General features: G+C 35.2%; 1 pseudogene; it reads left to right on the top strand.

Annotated features, from left to right (window-relative positions):
* The first annotated feature begins 5071 nt into the window (after positions 1-5071).
* LOC131147621 (tropinone reductase homolog At2g29260, chloroplastic-like) lies at positions 5072-21083 on the top strand (annotated as a pseudogene).
* Positions 21084-22693: the final 1610 nt, after the last annotated feature.

The raw sequence follows: 22693 nt of genomic DNA, 5'->3' as shown, positions 1-22693 counted from the left end.
AAGGGGACGTTCTCAGAGTCGTAAGCCTAGAAGGAGGAGTAAATCTCATGGGAGATCTACTAAAGATGAATGTGCCTTTTGTCATGAGAGAGGGCATTGGAAGAAAGATTGCCCTAAATTACAGTAGAACAATAAGGGCAAAGCACATTCTAATGTCAATATAGCCAATGATGATGGAAGTGAGTCAAATTTTTCTCTTGTTGGAACATCTTCATTACATTATTTTTGGTGAGTGGAGTTTGGATTATGGTTGCTCCTATCATATGTGTCCCAATAGGGAATGATTTTCTAATTTTGAAGAATTAGATGGTGGGGTTGTTTTTATGGGAAATGATAATACCGGTAAAATAACTGGAATAGGATCAATACAGTTGAAATGTCAAGATGGAACTATTAAAACCTTGACTAATGTTAGGTATGTTTCAAGTCTAAAGAAAAATTTGATTTCATTAGGTGTCTTGGAATTTAAATGGTTCATTATCACTTTGAAAGATGGAACCTTAAATATTAAATTAGGTGCGCTGGTCGTGATGAAAGGAATGAAGAAAAATAACTTGTATTATTACAAGGTAGTACAGTTATTGGCTCAACAACTGTTGTTTCTAAGAAAAACGCAGGTTTAGATACAACCAAGTTATGACATATACGATTATCACATGTAGGAGAAAAATCTTTGCAATAATTAACTAAGCGATGTTTGTTAAAAGGTGCAAATGTATGCAAACTTGAATTTTGTGAGCATTGCATTTTGGGAAAATAGACCAGAGTGAAATTTGGCATTGCAATCCACCAAACTGAAGATATTTTTGACTACATCCATAAAAATGTATGGGGCCCCACAAAAATGGCTTCATTGGGTGGTATGCATTATTTTGTCACTTTTGTTGATGATTTTTCCAGAAGAGTTTGGGTGTATTATATGAAGCATAAAAATGAAGTGTGTGATATTTTCCTTAAGTGGAAAAAATTAGTTGAAACTCAAACTGGCAAAAAGATTAAATGGCTCAGATCAGATAATGGTGGTGAATATAAGAGACACCCATTTTTGAAGCTATGTCAGGATGAAGGTATTGCTCGACACTTCACAGTTGGAGATACACCACAGTAGAATGGGGTGGCAGAGCGCATGAATCAGACTTTGATGGAGAAAGTTCGATGTATGTTGTCTAATGCTGGGTTAAACAAAAGGTTTTGGACTGAGGCTGTTAGATATGTGTGTCATCTCATCAACCGTCTACCATCATCTACAATAGAGGGAAAAACACCTTATGAGTTATGGTCTGGAAAGCTTGCTAGTGATTATGATTCTTTACAATATTTGGTACTATGACTTATTATCATGTTAAAGAATCTAAGTTGGATTCAAGAGCCAAGGAAGCAATATTCTTGAGGATAAGTGCAAGAGTCAAAGGATACCGTCTTTGGTGTCTAGAGACGAAAAAAATGATTTTAAACAGGGATGTGACTTGTGATGAACTTGCGATGATGAAGAAAATAATATGCAAGGAGTCACGAGTTAAAGAGAAGACCAGTGGTACTCAACAATAGGTAGAGGTTGAGACAATTTTGGGAAACCTAGTGAGAAATGAGACTACATAAGGTAACTCTCCAGTTACAGTGGGGAATAGTGTACAAAAAGAGGTGATTTCAATTCGAGAATCTTCATAATAACAAGAATCAATTGTTTCTCAGAGGCCAAGATGAGAAATTTGAAAATCTGCTTGGTATACTGATATGGTGGCCTATGCACTTCTAGTTGTGGTGAGCAGGTATGTGCATGATTCGGGTAAAGGACATTGGCAAGTTGTGAAATGGATTTTGAGATATATTATGAAAACAATTGATGTTGGTATAGTATTTGAGAAAAAATAATACTATTGATTAACAAGTTGTTGGATATGTGAATTCTGATTTTGCAGGAGATCTGGATAAATGTCGATCAACTATTGGATATCTTTTTACATTTGCTAATGATCTAGTGAGTTGGAGGTTTACCTTACAGTCTACCATTGCTTTGTCGACAATAGAAGCAGAGTACATGACAGCTTTAGAGGCTGTTAAGGAAGTTATTTGGTTGCAGGGTTTACTTGAAAATTTGGGAGTTGTTTAGAAGCACATTATTGTGATATGTGATAGCCAGAGTGCTATTCATTTGGCAAAGAACCAAGTTTATCATGCACGAACGAAGCACATCGATGTTCGGTTTCATTTTATGCGAGATATTATTAATGGAGGCAAGATATTTCTTCAGAAGATTACTACAACTGAAAATTCCGCAGATATGTTAACCAAGATTATGACAACAATCAAGTTCAAACATTATTTGGACTTAATTAATATCCTGCAAATCTAAATATTTTTGGAAGGCGCCGATGATGTGGAACTCTAGAAAATGTTAGTGACTGAAAAATTTGTTAAATTTATCGTCAAGGTGGAGATTTGTTGTTTTTTTTTCCACATTGGTAGAATAGTTCCACATTGATATAAAAAGTTGTTTTGAATTTTTTTTTGTTTGTCCCACAGTGGTGAGAAGTGTTTTTTGGACTTGATGTTGAAGCTATATAAAGAGTTCAACTCTCCATTTGTAAAACACACCTCAAAATTGTACTTTGTCAAGAAGTAGTGAATTGATCGTTAGCGCCTGAGGATATAGGTAATTCTATACCAAACCTCGTTAAATTCTTGTATTATTCTTTTTACCATATTTTATTATTAGTTTCTGCATTACTTTAATTTCTTATATATTCAATAACATTAGTTGTAATATTGGTGTTTGGCACAAGTGGGGTGCTCGACACAACAAAATATGCCCAAATCGATTCCAAAATCAATTACATTGCGAATAAAATTGAACACTCTAAATGAAAGTCATAAAATCAATTTAATTTCTATTAAATTCAGAATTATAAAAATCAAAAACTAAAACTCCATTGCTAGTAAAATTAGAGGAAAAAAATATGGAAAATTCGAAACTCAATTTAAATTGTCACATACCAAGTTCAACATGTCCAAATCGATTGAAAAACTAATTACATTTCAAATAAAATTGAACACCCTAATGAAAGCTATAAAACCAATTTAATTTCCCAAAATTAACTCTAAAAATCGAACAACTATTCACAATTGAGAAGGGGTTTACCTACATTTTCATATTGCTCGTCTCGACATCCGTTTGCAATTGAACACCATAATGAAACCAATAAAATCAATTTAATTTTTGAGAATCAACTCCAAAATCAAAATACTATTCACACTTATGGAAGAGTTTATCGATATCTTCATGTTAGACGTTTCGACACCCGTCTGCAAGTGGGTGGCTTGAGTAAGTTTCAAAGGTGATGAAATTGAAGTATCAAACAATATCAAGATTAGCCTTATAAGGTTTGAATATGATATTATCAGCAACTACTCACTATATGACCATCTTTTGCTTGACTTTTGCCTTGTCTTTTTCATCCTCCTCCTCTTGTTGTCTTTGCACGGTGTGTTTCCTTCAATTTGTTGTCAAATACTACAATAATTTTGATTCTATTCTTTTATTCCATAGTTCCATAATCAAAATCTTACAACCATACAATTTTTTTTATAAAAAAAAGTAACAATTAATTAAAAGGAGTCACATTAATAATTAATTAATAGAAGTCAATCTTAATATCATAAGAAAGTTAAAAAATGGTATTTTAAACTTGTTTCTATCAACAATAACTAGAAATAAGGAAATTGGGAGTTTAATTATTATCAAAACCCAAAAATAATATAAATTAAAGTCCTTATTTTTAGTATTAAATCAATGATAAATTAAGAACGTTAGAAGGTTTTATAAAATCTAGAAATTGATTTTCAAAAAAATATAAAAAACATCTAATGAAATCATAGGAAGAACTCATTTTGGGGAGTTTGATTCATGATAGTTACACCATAAGAATGAAAAATCATGATAAAGATAAAAACAAATGAGGAGAAATTCATTTTCAAAAAAGAAGAAAAGTTAGAGAAAAAAAAAATAAGAACAATTGCATACACCAAATTACACAAATTTGAATGAGAGATTCATTGTGAACTATGCGTACTTTATCATTTTGATGACCTATATTTATAATGCAACACATGAGAGAGAGTCAACTATTTGATGGAAGAAATTAATTAATTGTATCATGAGTCATTAACAAGACTTTAGGAGTTAAAAAACCAACCAATCATAATTTGATGATACATTTAAAAAAATAAAAATTCTAAAAAAATTGAATTTGAATTTGGGAAGCATATGAGGGCACAGTGATTTTTTTAATATTATAGTATAGATTTAACAACATAAGTAAAAAAGATACACAAACACGTACACACACACACTATTTACAAAAAACTAATTGACAATATTGAAAAGTCACTAACTTTTTCTTTTATTCATTTTGAATTTATATAACTTCCTATTTGCTTAGGAGTCTAACATGATTTATACCTCTTGACTAGGTATAGTTGATTAGTCAAAAAATAAAAAAAAGGTAATTAGCAGCCCATATTCATATGATAACCTATGAAAAAAGAAATTATGAATGTGAGGATTTTAGATGCATGTTTATGAGGGCAATATTTATCATGTTATAATTATAATTTATTATTAGATGGTTTTTATGTAACAAAATACTAAGAGCTAAAGTAAATGTTAAGAATATTTTTTTGGAATTGGTCAAGCTTCTACACTAAGCTTAGATTGAATTTCATGAAATTTTAATTGGTCCGAACTTGGATAAATTCAATCCAAATGGATTGAGCTCTATTTCAAAACCTAAACTCTTGGTGAATCAAACTTGGGCAAACTTATTTTCACTTGTAAGTTGCTCAATTATAAATTTAGTTCTTGTTTAATAAAATTGAACTTGATGAACCATGACAGACTTAATATGAATTTTATGATTTGAATTAAACTTATAATATTATAAAAACATTAAATCATGTGATAGTAAAGATTCATAATTCATTTGAATAGGTAAAAACATGTTTGAAGTTTGGACGAATATATTTAAGTGTCTCTTTAGTGTTTTTAAGTTCGGTTGAAAATTCACCAAAGAAGTCTGAGCATGTAAGTATCGGCTCAGTTTGGCTCCAATGCAGTCCCTCCCTTTTTGCGCAGACATGGGAGAACGAACTTCGAAATGTTAAACATACAGTGCTTCAAATGTTTGAGAACCCAAATTTTGGATATCGAATTGAGTGGATGCAGGCATGCGGTTGTGGAGGATGCAGTCGGAACTGGGGCAAGACCTGTTGCGTGTTCTCAATGTGAAGCTCAGCTCAACAGATGCTTGTATGATTGGAAAAATTAGGTTTTTGGGGCTAACTGGTTGTGTGTGTGAACTGTGATTTGTCGGATTGAGCTTACCGCAAGAGGCTTATTCAAACTGTATCCAGCGTGTTTGATGGGAAGCTCAATATCCTTGTAAGCTCAATATCTCTATGTTTTCTAATTTATGCTGTTGATTCATCAGTATAACCCCAGAATTTGGTAATATTCATCCACACACGCACCACCTTGATTACAACCCACAACAATAACAACGCGAAATCAAAATGAAGTTATAACGTTGAACCCATGTTGGAAAACGATGATCGTCCAAAAATATGGCTTACGATTTGCCTATATCTCTCAACAATTAACACCCACATTTTTTTCCTCTTGGAACTCCAAGGGGCACCGAATAGTATCTTCCGATCAACCTTTAAAAATTAGGATATGAATGCTAGATCTTTTGATGGACTAGGTTCAAACTAAAGTTTCTGTGGAGGACTCTTCAACCACCCCCCCCCCCCCCACACACACACACACAATTAATAGGAGGGTCAAATTTGTAGTTGGGAATTGATTTACCAAAAATGAGAGTTGTTGTTTGTTCTAGAATCTGGATCAACAAATGGAGTATGGAGCAATTTAGCTGAGTCCAATTCTGTAGCAGGATGTGGAATTGATTTGGAAGAGGACAGAAATTGAGACTTAATGTTGTATGAAATCAGCTCTGGAATTGCATTTCCATTACTGAAAAGTGGTGTTATATGCTCAAAGAAGGTATAGCGGTTCTTAGGAAGCATTATTAGGGGGATTTTTTAAAATCCTCCCTAAAGTGCCGAAATGGAAACTCAAGTTACATGCAAAGGATAGGAAGCACAGGAGAAAGAAGTGAAAATGGAGCAAGGCTCCAAATATCTCCAAAAGCTCAAGATTTTAAAAAATTGAAGAGAACCTCTATGGAGTCTCACTAACTTTGAAGGCTGACTTGAGGAACAAATTGCTTAGAACGTATGCCTGAACTTATGAAGGGGGTTGGACATTGTAAAAATCTTCTTGTTTCTTCCTTTCCACATTGCCACTTTAAATGAAGGTAGGAAGCGTTGCTGTAGGAAATAAACACTTGTAAGCTGTCCCGCATTGGGAAAGAGAGTGGAGAAGGATTTATTTTTATACATGGATGCGTGCAGGTTTTACGGGTCAAGTTTGTAGTCATCTATGTAAAAAGCTTGTCCAAGGACTCACCATGCATAGTAAGAGTGGTGTCGTGGATCTAGGTCAAGATGTTAGGAATTAGGATTTCAACTAGGAACCTTGTGGAATGCAATTCAAGTCATATGAAGCACTTTTAAAATTTAATAAAAATTTTGTTAGATATGACAATTGTAAAAATAAAAGATTTTTGTAATTGACTTTGTTTATTTTTAAATATTTAAATTTATATGATCATTTAATTTTAATTTTAATGTAAAAGTGTATAAAATGAATGATTCAATCTAAAAAATATTTATAAATATTAAAATTTCTAGCAACCAGTTGTCAAAACTATTGAAAATCATAAAATTTAGTCTTCAATTTTTTCGCGAACAATTGAAAACTGGCAATAGAAATAGAAAATTAATAATATATACAAATGTGTTTTTATAATCTGTTTATTCATTTTTTTAGAAATAGAAATAGAAACCTTGGTGCTAACATCTGCATATTAGAGTTTTATGCTTTTGGACAATACTATCATACCAGCGTCAAAATTAATTTAACGTCAACTTTGGCATCACATAATGCACTCTGAAAAGAATAAAGATCAAAATTGTAGTTCAATGTTCACTTTATAATGCCACAAACAATGGATAACAATCTCCCCATCCCTTATGTGTAACAACACTTGGGAAGCACTTCTAGATAAAGAGTTGTCCCTTGTAAGTATTTTGTTCAATGTTGTTGTGTGGACAAAAAGGCAGCCTTACTAGAAAGATCTGACAGCAGATTAATCAATTTTGTGTGCACAATAATCTTGCATCTCTTGAAAGGAATAGAAGGTTTCTAGTATAATCTCTACAAGGGTCATGATTGTGCAAGTCAATACCACATTTGGTATTTTGGTTGCGGCCGCAGCTGCCGTTGGTGCTGTGGTTGGCATTGCAGTTTTAGTTGCTGTTGGAGTTGGATTTATGGTTGCTGTTGTGGTTGGAAAAGAAGCTTTTGTCAATATTTGATTTTGGGATTTTATTTGAACCTTGGGCAATTGCTGACCACAAAACTTAGGCTATTATTGCACGCTTCAGAAAAAATAAAAAAGCACAATTTAACGTTACAATGAATGCAATAAATAGCAGGGTCATATGTTTTTCTCCCTTGAATTTTTAGCCATGCTCTTCTCTGTTTCATTTATTTCCCCTTTTTCTATTAATTTTACCGGACGGTAACATGCTTCATCAAGTGATATCTATGGATTATCTGGTGCTATAATTGCCTTCAATGAGTTTGCCATGGTTTATTTTTTGGATAATCATTTGAATTTTTTTTAATATCAGTTGGTTGTGATCATATTTGCTTCAACATACTAGGAAAAACTATTAGGATTCTTCAAATTGTTGAAATCACATAGCATCTGTGGCAACTCTGTAGGGAGCCATGCAATCATGAATGCACTAGCTATATTTTGTAGGCAATTGAAGTTAAGTAGCCCATGTATTCCATGCATTGACACAATTATTTCTATAGATTTTGTCTAGCTTGGCACATTACATCTTGGAAAAGTAAACTGAAATAAATGGGGAGGGGCCAATTTTTAGACACAAATAAAAGATATAATTATCTCCTCTCTCTCGTAAGTTCCTTTCTCCATTCTATTTATGGATTCGATTGAAAGAAAGAATGGAGGAGAATATCCTCAAGTCAGTGCGGAGCATTTGGAAAGGATTGAGAGGGAGGTTTCGTTCATTTGGAGGAGATCCCAACACAGGAATCAGTGGATCAAGATCACCTTTTGGCTGGAAGATGAGTGTGCGATCTATATTCCTTAATCTATAGTTTGGATTGTTTCTGTCGTCACAAAACATTTGGTAGATTGCTTTGTTGGGTGGCAAGTACATCAAATCGCAAAGGCAAATTCTTGGAAGTTGGAGTGCAATTGAACAACAAAAGGAACTCTTATCTTTATTCTGTAGGGCTTGAAAGGGGAAAAGGTGGTTTAGTTTTGTTGAAGCTTTGGACATGGTTGGAGGTACATAGAAGATTCCTAATCCCAAGAGAGAGTTTGGGAATGAGTTTGCACAACCAAAGGATCATTGGAGTTGGAAGGATGCCTTTGTGGGAGATTCGTTGCCAAAGGTTCTAACTCCAAAGGACCTTTGGGTGGCATTGTAGCAACTGTGAAGGCATATTATGATCTTTGGTGGATGTGATGGTAGCAGGGGATGGTGGGGAAATTGTTTCAGTTAGTAGTTGCAATGTGAAGAGGGCAAAAGTTCAGGAGCCCAATATTAATGGAGTGGGCTTAGAGTTGGGTGTGCTAGGGATTACACACATTACTTTGAGTTTGGGTTGGTTGATGGGTGCATTAGGCTAGATCCAACTAATTTTGTGGGCAACCATGTTAGGGATAAAAAAAAAAAAAAGACTTGAATCTAGCAAACAAAGACACCAACACACAAACACACACAACATGAAACAAATTATGTGGTTCAGCCAATCTCGGCCTACGTGCACGGGAGAGAGGAAATCTCACTATATGATCAATAGGAGAGATACAAGAGAGGAGGAGTAACTTAGCTCTTAGCACTAACCTATCTGCCTCTCTGCCTCTCACACACAGCTTTCTGTTCTTCTGCACTCTGTATATTTTTCTCACATACTCTTTTTCAATTCTTTACAAAGTAGTGCACATATAAATATACGAGAGAGGAGCATTGAGATGGAGCAGCATTGAAAATGGAATGTATGCTCGAGGCTGCGCATGCTCCACGAGCTGTTCCTTCCCAAGCAACAATAAATGCACCCACATGGGTGGGTCAACAAATCACCCCCTCCAAACAAGTGGCCAAGTGTCCGCTACTCTGATGCTACAACACTAAGATCTTGCCCTAGTCTCTAGGCGACCGCATCCCCTCACGAGAGTGCCCACACCCCCTTGTTGAGGTGCTTATGTAGGGATCATCTTCTGGATGGTTTCAGTAGATCTAGAAGACCCACTGAATCTGAGCATAACTCCAATTTCTCTCTAGTTACTATCTTTGTCAACATATCTGCTGGGTTTTGACTGCCAAGAATTTTCTCAACGGCTAATATCCCTTCATTGAGAAGAGATCTGATGAAATGATAGCGGAGTCTAATGTGGTTGGTCTTTGAGTGGATTGCTGAATTCTTCGCCAAGTGTATAGCGCTCTGACTGTCACTATACAAAACACTCTTCACCTGCTTGAAACCCAACTCTGTCACCAAACCCTGTAACCAGATCATCTCTTCGCTCGCTTCTATCATGGCCACATACTCTGCCTCTGTAGTGGATAGAGCAATGATTTTCTGAATCTATGATACCCAACCAACAGCAGTAGCACCTACTATGAAAAAATATTCAATACTGCTTCTTCTGTGATCTATCTCTTCAGCAAAGTCTGCATCTACGTATCCCTACAATGTCAGATCACTTTTACCCAAGCATAAACATTTGTTAATTGTATCTCGGAGATACCGTAAAACCTATTTTACCGCTTCCCAGTGAATTTTTCTTGGATTCAACATGAAACTACTGACAGTTCCCATTGCATGACTGAGATCTGGTCTTGTGCAAACCATGACGTACATTAAGCTTCCTACAGCTAAACCATATGACATTTTGTCCATTTCTTTCTTTTCTTCCTTTGACTTTGGAGACTGAGTCTTTGATAACTTGAAATGATCGGCTAATGGTGTGTTAACTGCCTTAGCATCACTCATGTTGAACCTTCTGAGAATCCGCCTGATGTACTCTTCCTGGGACAATTGTAAGGTTCCCTCCTTTCTGTCTCTAGTGATTCTCATCTTAAACATCTGCTTTGCTGGACCCAAGTCTTTCATTTCAAATTTAGCGGACCTTTTCAATTTTCTGATCTCATCCATGTATGATCCTGCAACTAGCATATCATCAACATAAAGTAAAAGAATTATGTAACTTGATTTATACCTTTTAAAATAGCAACAATGATCAGCGTTGCATTTGCGGTAGTCATTCTTTTGCACGAAGCCGTCAAATTTCTTATACCACTGCCTTGGAGCCTGTTTCAAACCATACAGATTCTTATTCAACCTGCAAACAAGTTTTTCTTTGTCTTTCTCTACAAAACCTTCAGGTTGGTGCATGTATATCTCCTCCTCTAGATCACCATGGAGAAAAGCAATTTTTACATTTAACTGCTCGAGGTGTAAATTCTTTGCTGTAACAATGCTCAAAAGTATCCGAATGGTTGTGTTTCACAACTGGTGAGAAGATTTCTGAGTAGTCAATACCTTCTATTTGTTGGAAACCTTTGATCACGAGTCTTGCTTTGTATATTCTCGAACCATCATGCTCTTCTTTTATGCAGTACACCCATTTGTTTTGAAGAGTTTCTCTTCCCTTGGGTAATCTAGCTAGCTCCCAAGTCCTGTTGTCGGTGAGGGATTTCATCTCATCTTTCATGGCAAGTTCCCACTTGCTAGCCTCATCCACTTGACATGCTTCATCATAGTACTCTGGTTCACCTGCATCAGTTAATAACAAATAATCCAAATATTTCCTATTCGGTACATGCGGTCGGAAGACCTCCTCAGAGTCAGAGTAGGAGTCGAAATTGGAATCTGTGGTGCTTCAGAGCACTCCTCTGTGATAGATTCCTCTGTCTAGGAATTATCAATAATTTGTTGTGCCACGTTGCTGTTAGTGTAATCATCTAATTCTACAATATCAGGGTTATATAGTGTGGGATTACTTGATGATGCCGCATCTTAGTATATAACTTTTTCATTGAAAACAACATCTTAACTTCTGATTATTTTCTTGTTTTGATCATCCCAGATGCGGTAACCAAACTCATCTTCACCATATCCAAGAAATATGCATTTTTGAGATTTTGTATCAAGCTTGCTCCTAGCTTGATCACTTATATATACATAAGCAATGCAACCGAAAACTTTTAAATGTGAAAGTTTTACCTCCTTTATGCTCCATACCTCCTTTGGTAACTGGAATTGCAATGGTACTAATGGACTTCGGTTGATTAGATAAGCAGCTGTGTTGATTGCTTCTTCCCAAAACTACTTTGGTAAACTTGCTTGTAATCGCCTACTTCTGGCTCTCTCAGTCAAGATTATGTTCATTCGTTCTACTACGTCATTGTGTTGGGGTGTACCTAGCACGATTCTTTCAAGTTTGATCCCATGCTCTTAGCAAAACCTTTTAAATTATCTTTCTACATATTCACCACCATTGTCTGATCTCAGCTTTTTGATTTTTAAGCCTGTTTTATTTTCTACCATGGCCTTCCATTTCCTAAAAATATCATACACTTCGGATTTATATTTTAAAAAATAAACCCATACCTTCCTGGAATGATCGTCAATAAAGGTGACGAAATAGGATTTCCTGCCAATGGATGAAACTGGGTTTGGTCCCCAAACATCGGTGTGCACCAGCTCCAATTTTTCTTTGGAGTTCTGCCGAATGTCTAAAAGCTGATTTTTTTCTGTTTGCCGAGGACGCAACTCTCACATTGGTCAATATTAGCTGACTGGAGACCTGGTATCATTCCCTTTGAGTTCATGATTTTCAAACCTTTCTCACTCATGTGATCGAGTCTTTGGTGCCATAGGTTTGAATCTTCATTTCCTGCAACAACTGAAATTGACATGCAAGCATCTGAGGTCATATAAAGAGTACCAGTTTTCTTATCGCGCAAGCACGTCAATGCGCCTTTGGAAATTTTCCAACTATCGCCACAAAAAGGTTGTAGTGTAGCCTTCACTTGCAAGTTGTCCAATAGATATTAAATTTTTCTTGAGATCAGGGATATATCTGACATCAGTCAAACTCCAGGTGGTACCTGTCAAATTTATTTTTTCTTCTCCTTTTCTTACAATTTCACAAGGCTTGTCATCACCAAGATAAACAGTGCCAAGATTACCGGTTACATACCTGTTAAGCATTTCTTTGTTGCCTGTTGCGTAAAATGAGGCTCCAGAGTCTAATACCCAAGACTCTCCCTTCCTTTCCAAAGAGCATAATAGTGCATCTCCTTCTCCTAAAGAAGAGGTGACATTTGTTTCGGTTTATTTTTTGGCTCCTTCTTCTAGGATCGACATTGATTTTTGTAGTGGCCAATCTTGCCACAATTCCAGGACTTGATTTGCTTTTTGTTCTGAGTGTTGTTGGAATTTCCTGGAGCTCTTGATTTGGACCGTCTACTTCTCGATTTTCCACGGTTTTGATTTCTATTTTGATTTCTGCCCCTGGTTTGTTTCTCACCTTGTGTGACCAAGGCACGCCCTTGGAGGTTAACAGTTGGCTTTCTCAGGGTATCAGTATCTTGTAGTGAAGCCATCACTTCTTCCAAATTCAAGGTTTCCTTACCAACAAGCAATGCTGTGACAAGACTATCATAAGAAGGTGGTAAAGATGCTAGGAGAAGAAGTGTTTTATCTTCTTCTTCAACTTTTACACCAAGACTCATTAACTGGGTCATGATCTTGTTGTAATCATTTGTGTGGTAAAAAATATTTACCTCTTCTTCCATTTTTAGTTGATAGAGTTTTTTCTTCAAAAAAAGTTTGTTTGTTAGAGATTTTGACATGTATCTCTGTTCTAATTTATTTCATAGCTCAACAGGTGATGATTCATCTAAAATAGAATATTTAACTTCATTTGACGGGCATAAACGAATAGTACTAACCGTTTTCATTTCCATCTCTACCCAATCATCATTTTTGATATTTTCTGGCTTCTTCCTGATTAGTGGTTGATCAAGTAATGCTGAATCAAAATATCCTTGATTGTACTCTGCCATAAACTGAAATTGTTACGATCGTCAAATTTCTCCACGCCGAACTTTGATAAATTGTCATCCATTATAAAACAGCAACTTAGAGGCTGATTTTGACAAAATTGACTGCACCAATGTGTCCGGAACGGCCAAAATAGCTAGGAATAAGCCTGACCCGATATATGTTGGCCCTACTGATAACGTGGCAGGTGGGCCCCATTGGTGATGTGGCAAAAAAAAAAAACTTTGGTTGTGGCGTGCACTTCTACACACTTCTGCAGCTTCAATTAATTGGTGCAGGAAAAAAGTCTCCCACCTTATTTTTGTATTAAAAGAAAAGGTGAAGTGAAACACTTTCTTTTTTTTTTTTAATAAAAGACCTCCTTAACGACTTGCTGGGGAAGATTTATCTTCTTCCTTCACCTCTCTCCGTCTCTTCACAGAGAATACTCCCTGCTTCGCCTCTGCACACAAAAAAAAAAATAAAAATTGAGGGCTTTGCACATTAGGCAACCACTCCTCGCGGCTGAGTGCTCGACACGATCAACAGCGAATGATTTTTTGCGTGGAAGCAATGCGAGGGGCTGGGAGATCAGAGGAGATTAATGGCGGTGCATGAAAAAAAATTCCCTTCATGCCTCTGTGACGTGGTTTGCTGTCGCAGCTCTTACTTGACGTCGCCAAACCCGAACCCGAAGGTAAGCACAAATCACGCTCCTCACCCTTTCTAGCTCTGATACCAGTTGTTAGGAAAAAATAAAAAAGCTTGAATCTAGCAAACAAAGACACCAGCACACAAACACACACAATACAAAACATATTACGTGGTTCGGCCAATCTCGGCTTACGTCCACGGGAGAGAAGAAATCTCACTATATGATCAATAGGAGAGATGCAAGAGAGGAGGAGTAACACAGCTCTCAACTCAACTCTCAGTACTAACCTCTCTGCCTCTCACACATACCTCTCTGTTCTTCTGCACTCTGCATATTTTTCTCACATACTCTTTTTCAATTCTTTACAAAGCAGTGCACGTATAAATATATGAGAGAGGAACATTGAGATGGAGCAGGGTTAAAAACGGAATGCATACTCAAGGCTGCACATGCTCCACAAGCTGTGCCTTCCTGAGTAACAATAAATGCACCCACATGGGTGGGTCAACATACCCATTCCAACTAATTTATTTTCTTTGGGGTATGCCCAATACAGTCCTTAAGCTTTTCATGTTTCTCCTGTTAGATATTAGGCCCAAAGCCACTCGAAGTAGTCCATAATTTTGGCCCCATGTGATTAAAGTTGGAGTTGAACAAACAATGATATGACAATAAATCTGATTTCAAGACGGATGATATATTTTATAAAATCAGAAATGGTAATGCAATTACCAAATAAAATTTCTATAAGAATTGATATTGACTTATCAACGAGTCTAGTTTCCAATAAAAAAAGAATCACGCCAATTGAAGTAGCTGTTGAAGTGATAAAATTCAAACACTACAAAAATGTTGAGCTACTTTTATGACAGAGGTGTGAATCTATTGACTGATTTGTAAAATATATAACAAATAAAATATTTATTCAAATTAAGTTTCCATATCATTCTGGAAAGTCCATAACGTTTACTTTCAAATGAAAAAAAGAGTCATGCTAGTTGGAGTAGCTGTTGAAGAGATAAAATTCAAATACTATATATGTTGAGCTGTTTTTATGACAGAGGTCAGAATTTGTTGGCTGATTTGTAAAATGTATAACAAATATAATATTTATTCAAATTAAGTATGTCATATCATTCTGGAAAGCCCATAACGTCTACTTTCATATAAAAGAAGAATCATGCCAGTTGGAATAGCTTTTAAAGAGATAAAATTCAAATATTACATATATGTTAAGCTGCTTTTATGTCAGAGGTCAGAATCTGTTGGATTATTTTTAAAATTTATAACAAATAGAATATTTATTCAAATTAATTTTTCCATATCATTTTGGAAGCCTCATAATGTCTACTTTCATATAAAAAAGAATAAAAAATTTTCTTAGTTTCTACAGTAAGATGTCTAATTTATTGCAATGTACTCGTTTCTGATTCTAACTTTATGGCTGTGCAGAATGACCATATTGTTTTAATTGTTAATCCTACTTTATAGCTCCAAAACGTCTACATATATAAAATCTTTTTGAAGAGAATGATGAGTCTAGTTTTATATGAAATAATATTATAATTTTTGGACTCACATGGAATAAAATATTGAATTTAGATTCACAAATAGTACAGAATTGTAGTCTGATTTTTTTTCTTAAGATAAAATGATTTCCATATATAAACATAAAAGAAAATAACTATTACATAATGATTTATGGACACAAATTCATACAACATATGCACAAAATAGCTATTACATAATAATTCATGGAATACAAATTTATATAACACATGCACTAATTCTTATTATTTTTACCATCGTCAAAATCAATATGAAACCTAGTAGGCTAACAATTTCTTCCTTTTTATTTTGTTATCATCAAAATCAATCTGAAACTTAGTGGGCTAACAGTACCAGACAAGGAGGGTGATCTGGTTAGTGATTTTGATAGTGGCAAAGGGCTACTCATAGATGAGGTTCATGAACAACTTAGTTGTGGATCGGATTATCCAGATTTTATTGGTGCTCCTTCCTTGTAGTCTTCAACTCCATTGGAAGATTTAGAGGGAACTCTATATTTGGAAAAGAATCCAGATCTGTTTTCCGCCCAAAATCCAGGTTTGTCAATATTTTACCCTTATTGCAGATGAGCTTAAATTTTAGGAATCAGCAGCTAGCACCTTAGAAGAGTCCCATCAGCACAACCTAGCAGCAAGAAAGACAACATTTCATTGTTAAAGCTACTTACACTACAGGCGTGGTGTTGGGTCTCACACGAAAATAAAATGTAGCAGATCTAAGAAAAAGATTTTACCAAATTGAATAATAAGATTGGTTCAAACTTTCACAATCAATTCGAAGTGACATGCATATATTGATATATGACCAACTAGAAAAATAATAGATTATGTTTAAACTTTGACAATAGAAAAAAAAATCATATTTCATGTATATGCTTTCCCTAAACAAATGAAAAATAGGGGAAACAATAAAAAATGAACTTTATACTGTAACGTGAAGGAATGAAGAAAAAATAATGATAAGCTGAACTCTCAACAATTAAAAAAATATTTCATGCATATTCTCAATTAAAAAGGAAAAAAATAATTAACTTAAAAATTAACAATAATTGAACAAACTGATACAAAACCAACTTTTGAATCTTGACAACAAAGTGAAACATGAGTATTATTTTAGTTGATGAGTGTTCTGCCCCTTTTTTTAAATGTTAGAACATTATAATGGTTTTCTTCTTCTTCTTCTTCTTCTTCTTAATTTTTTTTTTAATCACAAGACTGACATAGACTAGGAATGGGAGGCAAACATGTAAAAATAAAAGATATAGAAAAAGAAATGCTATGTTTGAGGTTATAAGCAAATTGGGTATGTCAAGATATGATAGGTCTAGAATCATGTGAATTAATGGAGTCATGTTGATTCATTAGATTCATGAGGTGGATCGATGGCAATAATTCATTTGCTTTTACATTCGCAGCATTTGCTAACGTGATTCAAATTGATTTAGTGTGGAATTAACACAAATCACATGAATCAAATTGATTTGCAAGGGTATTGCATTCTCAAATAAGTTGGTGGGTTGTGTTATTAGGTGAAACTTTTTGTTTAAAAAAATTTATTTAAAGAAAGTAAAAATCCTTATTGAAGTACCAAAAGGGAAATGCAAGAGCATGCAACCGATAGGGAGTGCAGAAGAAATAAGTGATACAACAAAAGGCTCAAAACATCCCCAGAAGCTCAAGCCTTCTAAAAAATCGGAGGGAAACTCTATGGGAGGCGGGAGCAAATTGAGTTAGAAGGCTAAATGAAGGAACAAATTGCTTTGAAGGGTATGCTTGAACTTATGGATGGGATTTTTTTTTTCCCCCAATAAGCGAAGAGAACTTCATAAATAAGTGCAACCTAAAGAGAAGAAAGGATTTTTTTACGGAAATCACACCAATGAAATCATTGGCAGCTTGATAATTAATTTATTAGAGGACAGCTACCTGTTAGACAGTGAATGAATAAAAAAATAAAGTTTTTAATTGAGTATTGTTGGTATTATTTATGGGACATTAGGACGACTTATAAAGGTGGATTAACATTGTCAAATATCTTCCCATGCCAATGTAAAGACCCACAGTAGATTATTAATTTAGTTTTCATTTTATTTTCACATAAATTGGATTTGATGAGTTGGTAAATCTTGGATCAATGGTAAGGTTGCTCCTTTATAACTGTTTGATAGGATTGTGCAAAGTTTGATTTAAATGAACATAACCAACCAAACTGAACTATTTCGGTTAAAACAGTTCCATTCAGTTTAGATTTTTGAAACCGAACAATGGGGCTTTGACAGTCTGGAAACCAACTGAACCAAAGACCAAAACTTTTTTTGTAAAAAAAAGCTGTAAAAAATGGAATATGCTTACATGCCCTGCCTATGTTCAACTACTTGGTTCGGTTTTTGAACTTCTCTTTTGTTTCAGACTTGGGGCTTAGCCCTCCTCTGTTCATCTCAGATTTGGGGCTCCTCGAATCACCATTTTTCTTCCTCAATCTTCAGCTAGTAAATTCCTCTCAGATTTGGTGCTCTTTTCCTTCTTCATTTTGTCTGCTCAATGGCTTGACCCTCATCTGGAGCCTCAGAGTCTCAGTCCGATCCCGACAGCCCTCTTCCTTCCTCAAATCCTACAGTCTCGCCATAACACCTTGAGCTTCACCGCCTTGACGTTAGCATCTCAAATAGCTGATGTTGTTGCAGTGGTTCTTGAAAGGTTAAGGGCTGAAGTTAGAATCTATTAAACTGTTCTAATTTAATGATTTGAATCTTCATTTTAATTACCATGCATTGGAAGTTGGGTATGCAGTTAAAAGGGGATGGTCTGAAATTTGGCGGTCTGCAAGTTTATGCAGGTGATCTTCATGTAGATCATCTGAAATCTGTCGGTTTTCGGTTTCATCGCCACTGAACTGACAAGTTCTGTGGTTGGCTTTCAATGTCCTTCAGTTCGGTCCGGTTCAGCTTGATTTTTCATATTACAAAGCCAAAAAACTTTGGTTCTCTAAATTTTGCCCCAAACCTACCTAACCAACCAAATGTACAGCTCTACCGGTTGGTCATGGTTTTAAGTCCGAGGAAACAACCTTTTTGTTTGAAAAGCTGGGAGTAAGGCTGCATAGACTGTGAGGAACATCCCCTACCCTGGGCCTGGGGACACCCCTTTTATAAATTTTATATGATGATGATTTCTTCAACATACTGGGATAAAGTTCAGAATATGTTGTACTGCAGAATTCAGGGAGTATCTGTAGATACTCTTTTTAACAGAGTCAAAGAATTATGAAATCACTGATCCTTTATGAGCATTTAAATTAAAGTTGCCTTTGTATTCCACAGGCGCCGCTATATCTGTAGGATTTTGTTTAATTTGACGTGTTGCACCTTGGTAAAGTATATTGAAATAAATGGATAGGGACTAACCAGAGAGCAGGCCTGCCCACCTATTTTCATTACATTACAACTGTTGAAAGTATGGGTTTCCTTGTAGTTGACGGTTCCTACTTCTCATTGTAAAACAGCTCATTTTGATTATTCTAGACAGCCTTGCAATGGTAAAATCATTAGGGACTACTATAATCATATTTGCTATATTTTATTTTTGTGGGAGACCCAACAGCACCCCTCTAGTGCAAGTAGCTATAACAGTGAAATGTTTGTTTTTCTTGCTGCTAGGTTGTGCTGATGGGACTCTTCCAAGGTCCTAGCCACAGATTTCTAAAATTTAAGCTTATGTGGACAAAGGGTAGAACATTGTATCCAATTTTTTTGTTTTTTTAATGACAGGATAAAAAATTTCTTTGTTTAGTTTATGATTTGTTTCTCGTGGCTAATCATTTTTCATTTGTATATTCATTGGAGGAATTTTTTGACACATCAAGTCAGCTTATTTTAACAGTAGTTTCTCGATGCACGTAGTTGAAATTTATCATTTTTATTTAATTGGAGATAAAAGTCATCCTTGCTAAAGAAATGTTAACTAATTAGTAATTACATCACCAAGCCTGTTAAACTCAGTTAAATTCCATTGTTGCCTTAGAATTGCTTTTCCTGTTAACTGAATGAGAGTGCTGTCATTTTTGTTTGGATATGCAGATAAACAATGTTGGGACAAATATATGGAATCCAGTGGTAGAGTTCATGGCTGAAGAAGTTTCTACTCTCATGTTGACCAATTTTGAATCTGCTTTCCATATGTGCCAACTTGCATGTCCTCTACTGAAAGCATCAGGTATGGGAAGTGTTGTTTCACCCCCTCTGTCTCTGGCTTCATGTCATCGAAGTCTTTGTCTGTTCATAGAGCAACTAAAGGTTATTTATATCAGCAATTTTGTTGTTCATTGCAAATGTTTACAATTTGTGGGCTTGAAGGGTCCTGACGTTTAAATGTCCTGATTTCTTTCCAGGAGCAATTAATCAACTTACTCAAAATTTGGCCTGTGAATGGGCCAAAGAAAATATCAGGAGTAATGCTGTTGCTCCATAGTACATCAAAACCTCAACTGTGGAGCGAGTAATTTCCTTTAAAAATTTGATTCTTATTTTGATTATTGGTTTAAGCATACGACATGATCAAGGAACTGCATGATTCTTATTTGTTTTTTATCTTGATTTTTTGAGGTGCTCAGCAACAAAGAATATCTGGATGAGGTAGTTGCACAAAGCCCTCTTCGGAGGCTTGGACAACCAAAGGAGGTCTCATCCTTGCTGGCATTCCTTTGTCATCCCTGATACATCACTGGTCAGATTACTTGTGTCGATGGTGGGATGTTTGTGAATGGCTTTTACCCAGCAAAAGACTAGCAGCTCCGACATATCCTCTCTCAATTTTTTTTTCTTCTCTTTTGGGCGTAAGGTAGTGATGATTTTCGTCATGGTTAGACTTTGTTAGGTTAAGAAGGTGGTTGAATTGGCCCTTTTTATCGCCCTGTTTTTTTTTTTCAAATACTAATTGGGTGTTGGGTTTCCCTCCTATGTGGAGGATGACTTACATGTATAAAATGATCCTCTTGGAAGTCTTGGTTAATGCCCAAGTGGAATCCATGTCTAAGTAGAAATGAAGACCTTTGTACTTAGTGGTATCCCATTTGTTGGCTTGTAATGAAGTGGTTCATTAATTAGTTAGTTGTGACTTTCTTTGGAAGATAGCGGGTCATCTTTGGGGCAGCAAAAACACATAATTCAGGAAGCTATTGCTGGAAGAGAGGAAGCTTCGTGTATCCTTGGGGTCGGCCAAGAAAATAGTTTGCTGAAATTTTAAGATTGAAGGTGCATGTGCAATCAGTTTGATCTTGACGATCGGATCTTGATTCTCATCCAATTAATTTGAAATATTGACAAGTTGTTTGTGACTCATCCTTCTTCATTCTGGTTGATCTGATTGTCATTTGAAGCTTTGTAGCTTTTGGTTTCATGGTTTGGATAACATTCTCTATTTTAAGTTTGATTCTACCTTGATGGTGATGGCTCATATTACTTTTCTATGTCAAGAATTTGTGATTCTTGATGATTGTTGTTGATGTATGCCTCTAGTTTTAATGAGGAAAAATCTATTATAACCTACTATTTTGACATAGTGGAAGATTGGAAGTGCACTTTGGTCCCGTGATTTTTTCCTTCATACTGAAGGGTTTTTCACATAAATCTTTGTACTCTTTTTGTGATTGTGCATTTGGTTGTGTGTTTGGTTATGTATTTTTATTTTTGAATAATTAATTATTTTATTTAGTGTTGATTGGACTAAGGGAAAGTTTATTTTTTGATCCATCACATTTGGACATCACATCCATAACCCCCTCTTCCCCAAATAATGGTATCAGAGTTTAGTTTCTTTGTAGGGCCATGGAGGTGAACACTAATAGAATGATTTGTTTGAGTGAGTAATTATCACATCCAGAAAGGAAAAAATGGATAATCTACTTTATTGCAAAAGTTATCATACTCCTATTCTTAGTTAGTCAACCAAACCCATTGATAGAATTGATGATGGTTGGAAATTGTTAAATAAGCAAGTATGTGGTTATACCTGTTGATGATAATGTCCATAATCATGTGACTGATGAAATTGATGTATGCTCACTTTGAATAAATTTAGTTGAGCTTTATGCTAGAAAAATGTTTTGGGAGGGGGGAAATAAATTGTATACGATAAAAAAAACTTATGAATTTGAAATTCATGTAGGGATGATATACCTATTGTTGATCATTTGAATGAAATGTGAGGAATTATAAATCAGTTAGTATTTATGAAAACTTCTTTTCATAATGAGGTGTAGACTTTATGGCTTCTTGGTTCTTTACTAGAAAATTGGGAGACTTTTAGAGTCTCCATCACAAACTCAGCCCCTGAAAGAGTTGTATCTATGAGTTTGGTAAAAAAGTAATTAGTTGGATGAAGATACAAAGAGAAAAATTGTAGGTTCTTTATCTTCTCGGTTAGAAGCCTTTGTCACAAAAATGGGGAGGGGGGCGAGCAAAAGGAGAGGTCCTGAAAAATCCAGAAGTAAGTCCCGCTGAAAGAAGAACATTGAATGCTTTGTTTGTGGTAAGAAAGGTCATATACAGAAATATTGTTGAAAGTGGAAGAAAGAGCAAAGAAAAGAAAAAGATGACAAGAAAGATGAAGATAAAGGCAGAGCTGCTACGATTTCTGATGACTTTCTTATTGTTTGTGAGAATGAGAAATTAATTTTACTTGCTAGGAGATTGTAATAAGTTCAGAATATGCTTGAACCAACTTTTGGGATGTGTCTTTGGATGAACATGTCCAAGGGAGCTATTTAGCATTGTTCCTTATAAACTTGGCAAAACGAATAAAAATTCACTAATCCAAATCAAATTCAACCCCTTTAAATCGACTTATAATCAATTCGCATATTAAACAAGTTGAATATGGTTTAAACATTTTTTTTATTCACCTCTAAATAAGTTAATTGGCAAATTTAGATTTTATTCAATGGATGTCCACTGATTTATTAACAATTAATGTCTATATATATTGATAATCTCTTATGTTTATGCTTATCAGACATTAATCCAACTAGCGTAAGCACTATTGGCCAAGGTATGATCCCGCACTCATAACTCTTTGTACTATTGAATGTGGCTTGAATCTACCTTATGCTCACATTTAAACTCAAGCCTAATTATTCAATATTCTTATGATCAAAATAAAAACCTCTAAATTCATTATCTAAAATATAATTAAAAATTT

The sequence above is a fragment of the Malania oleifera genome, chromosome 2 (assembly GCF_029873635.1).
Source record: "Malania oleifera isolate guangnan ecotype guangnan chromosome 2, ASM2987363v1, whole genome shotgun sequence".
In the NCBI taxonomy this organism is placed as follows: Eukaryota; Viridiplantae; Streptophyta; class Magnoliopsida; order Santalales; family Ximeniaceae; genus Malania; species Malania oleifera.
Note: the sequence above shows the minus strand (reverse complement) of the source record. Positions and strands in the feature narration are given on the sequence as shown.